Below are 9,976 nucleotides of genomic sequence, written 5' to 3'. Positions count from 1 at the left end.
ATACTAATAGCACAACCCAATACAAAGAAACAAAATATATTTAATCCCCCTTTGGATTCCCAAAAACTCCACCCCCTGGAAGATTACCTCTTCTGCATGGGGCTGCATTTCCTCTGAAGGAGCAAGTTCATAGCTCAGGTCCATCCATAGATCCAGGTACTCCTGGATCCATCTTTGTCACTAGAAGCCCTAATGTCTTCTGTGGCTAGGAGTACCTTTCAACAGCCATATCTGCTTCATCAGGTATGGCTGTTCCTGGACAGGGATACCCTGACCATTCCTGTCCATGCATTGGTAACCTCAAGGCTGGATTACTGCAATCTGCTCTCTGGGGTCTGGCCTTGGGCCAGGTTTGGAAGCTCCCACTAGTGCAGAATGTGGCAGTCAGACTGCTGGCAGGAGCTTCTAGTCAAGAAGACCCAAAGACTCCTGGGAACTGTGGTTTGTTAATGGTGCTGAGAATTGTTAGGAGTTACAATGCCCTGAGTGGTTTAATAATCAATCTTTCTTCACAGGGAAGGGGGTGTGGTGGGGGCGGGTCGCCCTGGGTGTCACCACTGAAGGGGTGACAAAATGCCGGGCAGCCCTCACTGCGGGGCCTGCAGTGTGCCTGAGTCACTGCTGGGAGTGATGCAGTGGCTTGGGTTCCCGCAGGCTCCATGCTGCGCCAAACGGTCTACCCGCTGCCTCTCCCCCAGCTGTAGGGTGGCTGAGCGCGAGGAGGCAAGCAGACTCCTCGGAGGCCCTGTGGAGCATCCTGCCCCGGCTCACCCCGCCCCGTGGGCAGCTGGCCCCACCCCTGGACACAGGGCAAGCACACCACCCCAGGCACCCAATCGGCTTGCTCCACCGCTGCTCTAATGTAGACACAGATTGTTCTGGAACTGAATCCCTGAGAGTTGCCACTTCTTATGCAACCAAAAAATTCAGTTCTTCTGCCTAGACCAGCCTTTCTCAACCTGTGGGTCCCCAGATGATGTTGAACTACAACTCCCATCACCCCTAGCTAGCAAGGCCAGAGCTCAGGGATGATGGGAGTTGTAGTCCAACAACATCTGGGGATCCACAGGTTGAGAACCACTGGTGTAGACATAGGGAGACAGCTAGACTCTGAGTTTTTGTACCAGGCCCAGCCAATCCAGAGGCTTGATGCTGCTTACCAATCAGAGGGGATAATGTTGTACACCATAGTACACATGTGTGCCAGATGATAGCTCTGAGGCTTAAATGCACACAGGCTGTGGTGGAGAAAATGTGGTGCAATGGTTAGAGTATTAGACCAGTGACAGGAAGACAGAAGTTCAAAGCCCTACTCAGCCACAAAGCACAGTGAATGATCTCCGGGCAGTCACTGCTTTTGAGCCTCACCTCCCTCAGAGGGCTATTGTTAGGAGAAAATGAGCGGGAAGCTAGCTCTGCTGTTTGTTTGCTGAAGCAAGTACTGGCTTAAAAATGTAGTAATAATAATCTCCCTGGTTCAAGCTCCAGAGGCTTGTGAGAACAGATTAGTATAACAAAATGCACCTCCCAGATAAATGCACCTCTTATTCGGACTAGAATTGTCTGGCATCAAAGTTGAAGGAAGGTTAAGCCCCAAATGGCAGAACGGAAACCTTGTTGAACTCTATGTGTTTCATCCTGATTTCAAGCTCACATCTTTAATTTCCCTCTTTTGTTTTCTTAAAAAAAGAAAGAGAAGAGAAAATTGATGGGGGTGGAGGCCATTAATTCCCAGAATTGTTCCCTTCAGATGTCTGAAGTTCTCATCATACTGAAACTGGAACAACTGGAGAGGGAAGGGAACATTAAACAGTTTTGAGAATGCAATAATCTTGGATTGAGGCAACTGGGCATAAACACAGCAAGGCCAGTTCTGAAATGCTTCTCTTTTAGTGCTCCATTAAGAAGAAGGCTCATTTTGCCTTATTTCACACAGCTTGACGGCCTGTTCTAAAGGAACTTAGCAGACTTTCCAAACACATTACTTAACTCATGGATGTGGATTCCCTCCCCCCCACCCCACCTCTCCGCTCGAGGGCCACATTTTCCCCAGGCAACCAGCCTCATGCCTATGGTGGGAAAGGGCCAGAGGCTCAAGCACACAAAGCAGTGGATATAATTCTTCCCTCTGTACAGCCAGAGGTTTCTACATGCCCTCCCAGTTCTCTAGGAGAACTGAAAAGCTTGTGCTTCTTAAGACATTTTGTGAGTAGATGGGTACGAAGGAACCAGGATTTGGAGCCTTAGCTGGATCTAAAGAACTGCCAGAAATAGGGAGATCCTATAGGTTTTTAAAAAGTAGTTATTACTTAGTATCATAGCTCACCTCCGAAAGCTGACCTGGCCCTATTCTTGCATTTTTAACCCCAGTTCCTCCAGGCCTGCATATTGTTTTCCAGAGTATCCAATCAGATGCCTTTAGGGAACTTACAAGGGCAATAGCCTTTCCCTGCTGTTGTCCTGTAGCAATCGGCATCCATGGTATCCTGCCATTAAATGTGTTGGATCAACCAGTGCATAAGAAGAGCTTTGTTTCTACCGTGGCCAGTCAGGTGCCTCTAGGCAATAGGCCTTTCCCATTGTCACATCGCAGCAGCTGATATTATTCAGAGGGATGTTTCCTCTAAACCTGGAGGTAGCATATACCTAGACAGAGAGTGGATGGAGAGAAGTTCTCACTCTCCCATAACATTAGAACTTGTGGACATCCAACGAGGCCGAATGCAGGAATATTCAGGACAGAGAAAATAAAGCAGTGCTCCACACAGTGCATGGTTAAACTGCAGTGTTGGCTGCCAACGTATATTGTTTTAAAAGAGGATTAGACAAATTGATGGAGGACAAGGCCATTGGTGACTGCTAGCTGTGGTGGCTATGTTGTACCTCCACTGCCAGAGGCAGTGTGCCTCTAAATACCAGCTGCTGGGAACCACAGGAGGGCAGAGCGCTCTTCTACCCATGTTCTGTTTGATCTGGTTGACCATTGTGAAAACAGGATGCTGGACTAGATGGGCCATTGGCCTGACCCAGCAGGCTTATATTATGCTCTTGTCATGGTTGGCAGCCATTGATAGACCTTGTCCTCCATGAATCTGTTGAGTTCTTTGAAAGCCACCCAAGCTCATCCTCATCTTATGATAACAAATTTGACAACTGAACTATGCAATGCCATGTCTAACAGCTACTGAGAGACTTATCCTCCATGAATGTTTGTTTCTTTTCCACATTCACTCCCTGCTCTTCAATTGTGGGAATTGATGGGCCTTCTTTACTTTCCCCAAAGCTTCTGGCACTGAGCCTGAAATTCTCCAAGTGAGCTATTCTCCCACCAGAGACCTTTTTAAAAAGCTTCTCCATCTTCGTAAGCATTTTGTGTTACGCCAGAGAGAGAGAGAGGCCAGGAGGTTTTGTAACAGGCCTCCCGCTATTATCCTTACATAACATCGCTTCTCCCATTTGTAGGCACAATTAATTTAATGTTGCAAAGAGCATAAGAGCTTTCTTGCAATCAACACCATCAAGGGAGACTGTTATCTCAGTGGCCCCTGCTGGTTTGATGAATATTGAAAAGTATCTCCCCTAAGGCCACTGCTCTGTGCACACACATCCATTCAGCAAAGTCCCTGGAACCTAGTCCAAGCTAATGTTGTTTAGAGGAACTGGGGACAGAGTGGGTGCTTGTTTCTGCTTTGTCATTCAATGCAGGGTAAACATCGCAAGGTTTTATATCAGACTGTGCTTACATAGCACTTCCGGCATATTTTGGAGTTGACTTGGCATCTCTTCCAGTTTGCCTTGTCCCAACCAGAATGAAGAGTCCATGACAAGCTAAGCAAGAACAGACCTAAAACAGGTGCTAAGATCGCCTGTTCCAGTTAGGATAGTTTCAGATATTTCAGCACCTAGGACAGTTCCCACGCTCAACCAATATTCAATTACAATTAGTTAAGGGCATTCCAAAACCTTGCTGTCACAACAGAAAAGGCCTTCTCCCTCATGCAACCCACCATATTCTAGTTAGCAGAGGAACCTGAGGCGAGACATCAGAGGTATATATCAACACTCAAGCAGGTTCACATAGGAGACGATTCTTGATATACTGCAAGCTGTTGCATTATGTGGCATTTCTCCTAAGTTTCTGGGGGCTCCATATCATCCTCATCTAGATCTTCCTCAACTATGAAGTCATGTTGTTGGACTACAACTCCTATCTTCCATGACCACTGGCCGTGTTTGCTGAGGTCAATGAAAGTTGGAGTCCAGGAACATTTGGCTATCTCATATTGGCTATCCCTGAATAAAAGCATGATGAGAGTGACTGTAAACATTAATAGAGCTTCACTGGGGGGGGGAGAGGTGAGCTTAATTTTAATATTGAATCAAGCAATGCAGGTTTAAAAGAGGTCCAAAGAACCCCTTTCTTCCTCTTTTTGCATTATCAAAAGTTAGCAAATGTGATGGGGGATGACTTCCTTTTGCTTTTTGCAGCTCTGCTTTACAGTTGTGGCCGCTGGCCTTCTACAGCTAGCCAGGCTGCAAAGTGTCCTCTCTGATTTGCAGTCACTGGTGAGAGCTGGCGGTTCATGCAAGGTTGCTCAGAATTGCCATATAGCATTCAGAGGAAGAGAGCTGCACAGTGTGACTCCAAACACTTTGCTTTAGCCTCAGTATATCTGCACTTAGCAGAGTGAAAGAGCAGAAGCAATGTCAAAGCAAAGATTCTCCAGAAGCATTTCCTTTTTAAAAGGGACAGCAAAACACATAGCATGTTGTGTCAATTTTATGCACAGTGAAATATCTCTGATGGCAAACTTCATACTTCTCAAAGGCACTACACTTTTAGAGAAAGGAGAGGGACTAAAAGATGTCTGGAGGCAATGAGACAGTGTCGTTGACATCAGGGGTAGCCAACATGATGTCCCCCAGATGCTGCTGGACCACAACCCCCATCATCCACAACCATTGGCCCTGTTCTTGCAGTTCAAGAACATTCGGAAGGCACTACATTGGCCACTCATGCCAATGCTATGTACAAGCTGTTGTAGTACTTGTTGTTGTTTAGTCGTTTAGTCGTATCCGACTCTTCATGACCCCATGGACCAGAGCATGCCAGGCACTCCTGTCTTCCACTGCCTCCCACAGTTTAGTCAGACTCATACTGGTAGCTTCGAGAACACTGTCCAACCATCTCATCCTCTGTCATCCCTTTCTCCTTGTGCCCTCAATCTTTCCCAACATCAGGGTCTCTTCCAGGGAGTCTTCTCTTCTCATGAGGTGGCCAAAGTATTGGAGCCTCAGCTTCAGGATCTGTCCTTCCAGTGAGCACTCAGGGCTGATTTCTTTAAGAATGGATAGGTTTGATCTTCTTGGAGTCCATGGGACTCTCAAGAGTCTCCTCCAACACCATAATTCAAAAGCATCAATTCTTCGGCGATCAGCCTTCTTTATGGTCCAGCTCTCACTTCCATACATCACTACTGGGTTGTAGTACTACAGTTCCCAATAACCCCATACAACAGGGCCCATGGTCAGGGAACTGAACAATAATATACAACAAGAAGAAGCAGCTACAGGTCTCCCTATTAGAACCTGCCTTGAAACTCTTCCCAGACCTCACCCTGTTTTTGTCAGGCTGGGGTGCAATCATGGCTCTTGCTTACCTGGATGGAGAGAGAGAGAGAGAGAGAGAGAGAGAGAGAGAGAAAGACACTGACTTTTGTATGGCTGTAATGTAGCCTATAGCACAGGTATCCCCAAACTCGGCTCTCCAGATGTTTTGGGACTGCAACTCCCATCATCCCTAGCTAACAGGACCGGTGGTCAGGGATGATGGGAATTGTAGTCCCAAAACATCTGGAGGGCCGAGTTTGGGGATGCCTGTGCTATAGCAGAAAGGTATCTGTTCCCAGTCTACTTTTGCCTCTGGCCCCACCTACCATGGCATGTGGCCCTCAGGAAATTGCCTATGAAAGAATGTGGTCCTTGAGCTGAAAGAAGATGCTCCAGGCCTGTTTAAAAGCCTGTTGATAGGGCCCCTGTGCAAATCACTTTAGTTACCCCCTCCCCCTGGAATTTGCTTCTTATTGCCATACAGATTTCCTTTTAATCTTTCATTTTGCAAGATTTATCAATCGTGTAAAAACTTCACAAAATAAATATTTTGGACACATTGATTGCTATTTTACTGGGCCTATTAAAAAGTGGTTCTCCATCCGCAGCATCATATTATATATTGAGTAGCATAATGAGTACCTCCACCTATTTATCATTAGACCACAACAGCTGTTCACTTGTTCCTCATTGCATTTGCTAATGGTAGGTTATTTAATTTTATTACATTTATATTATGGCCCATCTTTGCATTTTCATTTATAACAGAAAATTATACTCTTAGGCATCACTGGTTAAGATAAATGTTGTTCTTTTAAAAAAATAATTCAGGAAATAAATGACCCAGTGAGGGTCTCGGAGCTCTTAGAGATGGAGAGGGGCTCATAAATCATTCTTTTTTACATCTTGGTTTTCTATCAGGTGATTTGATCAAATAGCACATACAGTCTTTTAATATTAGTAGCTTTCCTGCATCAATAGAGAAACTTGAAAATGGGCACCATCTGCTATTGGATTATTATTTTTTAATGGGGGTGTATCTAGTTTTAAGAAATTACATTATGGAAGTAGTTTTGTATTAGAAATAATGATTGAGTTAAACGGCAAGAAATTGCTACTGTTAATCTATTTTTGTGTTAATTCCCACCCCACCCAAGGGAGTATATCCAGTCATCTGAAGTTTCCACCCCAAGCACCAAAATTACACCCAAGTTTTGTGCTATGTTAACTATGACAAGAGCCTTTAGTATGGTGGCACCTACAGTAGTGATGTTTAGAAATTTGCTTAAAATAGGAGAATAACCACAGCTCAGTAATAGAGCAAGTATTTTAAAGGTCCTAGTTTCAGTTTTTGGCATCCCCAGGTAAATCTGGGGTTGTCCCTTATCTGAAGCACTGGGGAGAGACTGCCACCCAGTTTGGGCATGTGTGGAGAACCTTTGGCCCACCAACTGTCACTAAAACTCCCAACATTCCTGGCCATTGGCCATGCATGCTGGGGCTGATGGGAGCTGTAGTTCAGCAACATCTGGAAGGCCAAAATGTTTCCCCAGTTTGGGTAATGCTGGTATCTTCCTATGCTCAGATGTTCTTAACTCATCTGTCCCACTCTGGTTTTCCTTGAGCGGTGAATCAGTTTCGTTGAGGTATTGCAATCATCTACTGATTTGCGGTGTATTTTGAGTTTGCTATATGAATGCAGTTTTGTTTTAATTATTTAATTACATTTATGAATCACTACCCCTAAAACATCCCTAACAATTTTTTTTTTTTGCTGTGCACCACCATTATATTTCCACAGCCCCCTTTAACATTGGCATGATAGGTTGTTGTTGTTGTTGTTGTTGTTGTTGTTGCTATTTGCAAACAAGTAAATGAAAGTAGAGCAGTTCAAAATATTCAGAGGGCACTAGGTTGGAGAAGGTGCTGGAGCAGGCAATGTGAGTCCTGATGGACAAATCATCTAGCCTGGTATAAAGCAGCAGCTTACGCTTTTGCTATAGTCACGGCACAGATGTTACAAAGCTCTGTGGCAAAGCATCAGTCACTTTCACGAAACCCTAGACTGTCAGTTTTGAAATGGGCAACTCTCTAGTCCTCATGAAAATGCAGAGGCAGCTATTCGGTGTGGGGCCCAGACTGTGGCAGGCACCTCTTTCTCAAACCTTGATCTGCAAACCCCGCTGCTTGCACACCATGAACTGTCACCACCCCTTTGCATTCATTTTAACAAATGCAACTAAAGGATTTCCCCCCCCCCCCCACCAGGGTAGTACTTCCGAGCTCAGACTAATCATCTTTTAATCTATATAAAATGCTGCAGTGCTTCTACAGTCCTGGAAACATATGAGCAGAAGAGAGGGAGGGAGAATGAGAGAGAAGGTAAATCCTTTCTTCCCTAGAGGTTTATTCAGTTTCAGGGGAGGGACACAGAAAAAGAAGATGGAAGGGGTGAGCTAAAAGTTACCTTTTATGTCTTTGCAGTTAATTCTGATGCAGCTGCTTGTTCTCAAACCCACACAGTAGAAAAAGACAGGTCTATGCTTTTGCTTTTTCTTTCAACTCCATAAAATACACTCGTCAGCCTATGGGATTTTTAACCTAGCAAAAGGGGAGGCCCAGCAGAAGAGCCTTGGAAAAAGCAGGGAAATGACAAGATTAAACGAAGAGGAAATATAGAAACACTGCATTATTAATCAACTTGTCTGCTGCAGCTTTGTCCTGTCTCAGGAAGAACTGACGCGGGCCGCCAGTTGCCGCCTGGTGCCAGGCTTTCAGCCTGTGATGAATTATAAAGCCCCTGCAATTCCCTTTGCAGATATGAATGGCAGCAAAGTTGTGGCTGGGAAAAGTCCTGGTGGCAGGAGGGGAAGGAAAGGGCACAGAGAAGCACAAAGCTTCCTTTTTCAAGACTCCTTACTTCACTGAAATGTCCCCAGGATTTTCTTTCTTAGATGATAGTCATGTTCCATAAAAGATTTCATTCACAGGACTGTGCTGGCAAACCTTTTATTTAAAAAACCATAACAAAACAAAACTTCATTTTTAATTACAGATAGGTAGCCGTGTTGGTCTGTCACCATAGTCAAAACAAAAAAAAATCCTTCCAGTAGCACCTTAAAGACCAACTAAGTCAGTTCTTGGTATGAGCTTTCGTGTGCATGCACACTTCTTCAGATACACACATTCTTCATTTTTAACTCACACTGCTCAGGGTAGGGGACCTCTTGTCCTTTTCTCTTCACAACAACCCTGTGAGGTAGGTTAGTTAGGCGGAGAGATGGTGACTAGCCTCTGACAACCAGTCGCTGGGAATCACCAGTGGGCGAGTGCTGCTGCAGTCAGATCCTGACAAAGGTTGAAGGAGAGACCTATAAACATGGACATCCATAGTAATACTGTATGTATATGTAGCAACAAAAAAATTAACGTGTACGGGAGACTGAGTTTAAAGGTACCCTGCTTGTGGCATTTGCCCTCCTAGGTGTGTGACATCATACTGGGTTCATAAGGAAAGGGTTAACTAATTTTAAAATGACTAACCAATGGGAAGCCAAGGGGAGGAGTTAGAGTTAGGGTGGTTGAGAAGACAGTCTGGAGTTAGAAGAGACAGAGAAGATAAGTCTGTGGGTTGGGATAGTCTGATGGGAGAGAGTGAGAGAATTTGCTAAGAGGAGTCAGTCAAACAGTTGAGATAATCAGTCAGAAGGTATTAGGAAGGTATAGGCCTGTAAAGAAACTAAAGTTAAGATACTGACAGGAATATTATCTGAGAAACCATAAACTTGTTAATGTTTATAAAATAAACTTGTTTATTTGGTTCACTTTTAACAACTGTCTGGACTCAGTGTTTACCCGAGAGTAATGGGTTGGTGGCTGTAGGGAAGCAAGCACAGTGGTGGCAAAGGGATCAATAGACTGTTAAACGTCCGGGGACCCTGTGTGATCACCACACCTCCTTTTTGCAGGAACATGGGAAGCTGAGCTATACCGAGGCAGACCATTGGTCCATCTAACTCAGTATTGCCCTCACTGACTGGTATGGAAGCATGCAACACAGATGTTCTACTACAGAAGCACAGCCTTTCCCACAGCCCTTGGCCCATCAAAGGCTATAGCCGTAATGGACTCCCCATGCCTAGAAGAAATATATCCCTGAAGACCAGTTGCTGGGATGGGGGGCAACAGAACAGAGGAGTGCTGTTGTCCCTGTTCAGGAGCTTTCCATGAAGACATCCAGTTGTCCACCATGAGAATCATAGAAGCATAGAGCTGTAGAGTTGGAAGGGACCCCAAGGGTCATCTAAGCCTCTGCCCTGCAAAGTAGAATGCCAGATTAGATGGATTTTTGGCTGATCCAGAAGGT

This window comes from Podarcis gaigeae, assembly GCF_964106915.1.
Source record: "Podarcis gaigeae genome assembly, chromosome: 8".
Taxonomy (NCBI): domain Eukaryota; kingdom Metazoa; phylum Chordata; class Lepidosauria; order Squamata; family Lacertidae; genus Podarcis; species Podarcis gaigeae.
The sequence above is the reverse complement of the archived record's forward strand: the minus strand, read 5'-3'. Positions refer to the sequence as shown.